This window comes from Chenopodium album, chromosome 9 (assembly GCF_948465745.1).
Source record: "Chenopodium album chromosome 9, dcCheAlbu1.1, whole genome shotgun sequence".
NCBI classification, from domain to species: Eukaryota; Viridiplantae; Streptophyta; class Magnoliopsida; order Caryophyllales; family Amaranthaceae; genus Chenopodium; species Chenopodium album.
Genome location: NC_137842.1, coordinates 34,156,128 through 34,161,731, shown reverse-complemented (window position 1 = coordinate 34,161,731; position 5,604 = coordinate 34,156,128).

Here is a 5,604-nt window from a genome sequence, read left to right as displayed (position 1 = left end):
TTGCGGATGGCCGCAGAAGACCGCTTGGGAGTTTTCTCCGTCTGCAGCATGTTCAATGCTTCTTCTGCAAAAAGAAAGAAATTGGTCATCAAAAATCAATACCGATAGAAAAATACTACAGACGGTATGAACTCAGGTGCATACGTTTATTAAACATGTGCCCTAGCCCGCAGGCGGCTAAGAAACATTCATCCCTGAACCAGGCGCTCTTGGGAATCCAGTTCTTAGGGACTTTTATTGTTTCCCCGATTGACAGAGTTGCGTCTTTGAGGCCGAAAAAGTCTGCCTCAATTATTTTGTTAAAGTCTTCCTCTGGGATCCGGGGAAGAGCGCACTTCCTGCCCAACAAGTCAGGCTTCTTATTGTACAGACGGAATTCATAATTCTCCCGTCTGGTTGGGGCTGACATCAGGTAGAACCTGTGCTTCCAACCATCGAACTTGGAGACCTTGTCCAAGGTCATCATATATTGCGGCTGCGTGGTTAGAGTATACCACGCTCTCCAGCCGCCTGGGCTCCTGCTGAGGTAATGCATGCTTGCAAAAGCCTCCTAGCCGGGGTTAAGGCCTTGGAATTCGCAGGCTGCAACATACCCCAGAATGTTGGTCCAGGAGTTGGGGGTAAGTTGCCAGAGCCCTAGGCCGTAGCCTCTCAAAATTGCCTTCACCGCCTGGTGAAGGGGGAAGCGAAGGCCGGCTTTGAACGCCGCCTCATAACAGCCAAAATAGCTGTTGGCGTTCTCTTGATCATCCCCCCAAGCGATGGTGCCCAGCTCAGGCGGCACCCGGATCTTATACCCGTCTCCAAGCGGGTGCATTTTCTTAAAGTTCTCCAAGTTCTCCCCCATTTGGATCCGGTCTTTGGAGGAGACGTGGATGCTGAAGGGATCGTCCTTCTCACTCCATTTTTTCCTTTCTTCCTCCTCGCTATCCGGAAGAGGGGGCAAGTCATCGCTGCTCTCAGAGGTAGAGGCGGAGCTGTCACTCTCCGTCTCCCCCTCACTTTGGTCCATGGGGGCAGAGGCGGCATCGTCGCCGCCTTGGTCACACTCTTCCAAGAAAGAGTCAGCAGGGGTTGAAGGGGCGCGCGGAGGGGATCTCTCCAGAGCCGTCTGGTCTCCCTGACCAGACGTTTCTCCCTCAGGCGTTTGGCCGCCTGAGCCTTCGCTTCTGTAATTTGGATCATTGGCCGTCTGCATTGTCCGAGCCATGGTGTCCTGCACAGACACATAACTGGTCGGAATCTGTTTAGGGTATTTTTACCCTGCCACGTGGCCCAATCAGAGGGTGACACGTGTCAGCCTCAGATTGGTCCAAAATGGACCAATCCCTGCTTGACACGTGTCATTCCAGAAATAAAGGGGAAAAGGCGGCCTTCAGGCCCAAATCCCGAGAACGCCGGAAAACGGCGCAGCCCACCCAATGATTAGGGTTTAGTGAACTAATCAGGGGCAATTCCCAATGACCCTATAAATAGGGAGATGTCCCTCATTTCAGAGGCACGTTTTGATCATTCAATACACCTGCATTCTCTTACATCAGAGAGACACCTGAGCTTGGAATCCGAGTAGATACCCACCTAAATTTCCGTACTCTTTATTCCTTTTCAAGTTACTAACTTGATCGTTGGAGGCGGAGCACCACCCAACAGGTGTCTCCGTTTGTTTTGCAGGTACAGCTCATCCCGGATCAGTCTTCGTGACGTAACTCTCCCGAGGGACAAAAACCCCCAAAACACAATCCATGGCAAAGGGTGGTCCCAACACCCCGAGCCGGCACTCCCAGTCCTAGACTCAGCCGTCCCTGGTGACCGGCTGGACTCTAACCTAGGCTGTGCCGAGTGTGTTGGTGATGCATCCATTTATTGCAAGAAATATGTACAAGCGGTGAAAAAAGAAAAGAGCTGAGAGAGACAGAGACGGTACCTTTGGATTTGGTATCTGAAGGAAGGCGGGTCCGGCTGGGTTGCGGAAGAACAAAGTTTCTTGCTTGCGCCTGACTCAAACGGATGACTTCTGCTCTCTCAAAGTTTTTCTCTCTAGAAAATTTTTGTAAAATGTACAAAATTATGAGGGTAAAACGGCTATATATAGAGGGTAAATACGGGGACATTTCCGTAATTTACCTGGAAGGTGAACGGTTACTCTGTAACGGTAAAATTACCACCAACCGAAGCGTGACATGTGTCACAGATGCCACGTGGCATGCCACGTCACATCTGTGAGGGGCAAATGTTTAGGGTATTTTTACCCTGCCACGTGGCCCAATCAGAGGGTGACACGTGTCAGCCTCAGGTTGGTCCAAAATGGACCAATCCCTGCTTAACACGTGTCATTCCAGAAATAAAGGGGAAAAGGTGGCCTTCAGGCCCAAATCCCGAGAATGCCGAAAAACGGCGCAGCCCACCAAATGATTAGGGTTTGGTGACCTAATTAGGGGCAATTCCCAAGGACCCTATAAATAGGGAGATGTCCCTCATTTCGGGGACACGTTTTTGATCATTTAATACACCTGCCTTCTCTTACATCAGAGAAACACCTGAGCTTGGAATCCGAGCAGATACCCACCTAAATTTCCGTACTCTTTATTCCTTTTCAAGTTACTAACTTGATCGTTGGAGGCGGAGCACCACCCAACAGGTGTCTCCGTTTGTTTTGCAGGTACAGCTCATCCCGGATCAGTCTTCGTGTTGTAACTCTCCCGAGGGACAAAAACACCCAAAACAAACATTGAAATCAATTTTAGTTTATTGTGAGTTTTATTAATTTTGGTGTTTTAATTGATGCAGGTGAAGAATCAAGGTGTTGATTTTGGAAATTTGATTTTGATGTTGTAATTTTTTTTTCTTCGATGTTGTAATGTTTTTTATTTTGATATTGTAATTTATTTTATTTTTTTTGTATTGTAGAATAATAATTTAATGATAATATATTTCTGATTTTGATGTTTTTTTGCTTATATTAAATTCTCTTTATTTCTCTGATTATATGTCAAGTGAAAAAAGCAAACTAAAACAATATATGAAATTGACTTGAATACAAAAAAAAATGGGAATAGTTATGCCACCGGTTAACTGGTGCCAATAATCAATTGTAACACCGGTTAACCGGTGCCAATATTAGATATTGCCACCGGTTTTGAACTAGTGACATTTGTTGGATGAGTTGGCATCCCCCAAATACTCAATGGTTGAAAATCGGTGCCTTAGGGGAGTTTTGAATTGGTGCCAAATTGAGTTTTTCTACTAGTGTATTTTGCCATATTTCATATGTGCAATTTTGCTAGAATAACCACGAAAATACTTGAGCATTCCGATTGGTGAATAGGTTTTTATTAAAATCTAATCCGTGAATTTAATTATATCCTTTTCAACCAATCTAGCTATGTACGCATATACATTTCCACATTTGTTAGTTTTCTCCTTGAAAACTTATTTGCAATCGATGGGTCTTTCACCCTTCATGCAAATTAATCAAGTTTTAAACATGATTTTCAAACATGGAGTCTATTTCGGACCTTATGGCCTCTAACCGTTATTTGGAATTTGGATTTGTCGCATCTATCTTACAAGGAATTACTCCCTTACTATCTAATAATAAATAGTATGCTTGTCAGTCTTAGTTTATTTCTAACTTAATAGAAAATTTATAGGATTCAATCCAAGCCTTTGGTGAATTCTATACCTATACGAGGTTATTGCATCAAACGCTGAGTTTCAAGGCGCTTCCAAAGCTCTTTGATTATCTTGATCTTACTCCAACTTTTCAAAAGTTTTGTGAGTAATGAATTCTCTTTTAAGGCACTTGTAAAGTCCTTTTGACTATTCTTGATCAAGTATTCTTACGAAGCCCTTTTAAGGTCTTCCGAGATTCTCAGTTCTAGTTTTTTGCTAATCTCGATGGTCATCAAGTTCATTTTTCTCCCACTTGTCGTTTTTGAAATGTGTTACTTTCCAGAAAGACACCGCTTAGAGAAACAAACATTATGTTCTCATTTAGGTTGTGGAAGTAGTGCCCGTAGTCTCACTTGAAAGCTTACAAAGAGACATGTTTATTGTCTTTGGGTAAAAGTTTGTTGTGAAACAAATATAGTTAGCTCCCACTTGAGCTATCTTAGCCTTTAATGAGCCATTAAGCTCCCACTGAACCACCTAGATCTTGCTAAGCTGGTGAGTTCCAACTGAGTCACTTAGCTCCCACTGAGCCAGTGAACTCCCACTCTGGCTAAGAGTTTTAGACATATACTTAAAAAGACGTTTAGAAGTTAATTCTATCCATAAATGAATATGGTGTCCTATTTTAGCTCCGACGTTTTGTTTAGTGTAACATTAGTCCTTTGTGCAAATCTTTAAGAAATTTATAGGAAGGGATGTGATCCATCATTGTTCGAGTCATTTTTAAATGGTATCAAGGTCTCCGTGAAGACACACTGTGTTCTTTGTGGAGTTATTTATGAAAATTTCAATTTTATAACTTTGTGATGATCACACTTGGCTCAAGCAAAAATCGCTCGATCTAATCTAGACATTTTGATATCTTGCCAAGTGGATTCTGTACTTCATTGAACACTTGAACTATTCAAGGTCAAGTTTGTTCACATTTGATGAATATAGATACATTCTTTCAAATTCTTCATGAAACGTTAAAGTAATTGAATCCTCTTTAGCTTTCGGAGTCAATTGTCTATACCAAGAACAATAGCTTTTTACTTTGTCGGTTTTTAACAAGTAAGATTTGCTTGTCTTAGAACGATTCTGAATTGATCAACTGTCAAGAGCCTATATAGCCTTGAGTATGTTCTTGTTAATGTGACATTGCTAAAGATGTCCGGAACATAAATCATATATGTGATTTGAACTTTGTGAGTTTTCATGTTAGGGAAATGTTTGTTTATAATCAAGCATTCTTGACTTATGGTTTAGACAATCATGCCATTCAAATAAATTTGCAACTATTGCTCTTTTTTTTTGGTAAATAGGAATTTTTATTACCAAAAAGAAGAATTACAACTTACAGCAAAGCTAAGCTGTAACACCCAAACACCACAAAACCCAACAGGGCCAAAAATATAAAAACTAGAATCCAGTTCAAGCCTAGCCACCTTCTAGGAAGGGTTCTAGGCAGAACCAGAAACACTAACTGGACTCAAGACTTAGTCACCTTCTAGGAAGGGTACTAAGAGCAAGGACCAGGACAACAAAACTAGACAGAATACATCATATATCTATCAGAGCTATTACATCTGCAAGCAACAAGAAAGATTATCTCCCTAATCAACTCAGAAGTTGGTTTGTAGTTGCCTGTAAACATCAAAGCATTCCTTTGCAGCCATATATTGTAAACAGTCTCAGAGAAACACATGACAATAAGTTTACTTCTAACATCAGTCTTCCTGCAATACTTTGAAATCCAAGTCAGCTCATTAGAAAAACTTAGCACAGGTCTACTGAATCCAAAGATCTATAACATTGCAGTCCAAATTACTTTAGAGTAACTGCAGTCAAAAAACAAGTGGCTCACAGTTTCATTTGCACCAGTGCAGAAGAAACAGCAAGGATCACAGTGAATTTGCTAGGCCAACAACCTATCTTTAGTAACAAGTCTGC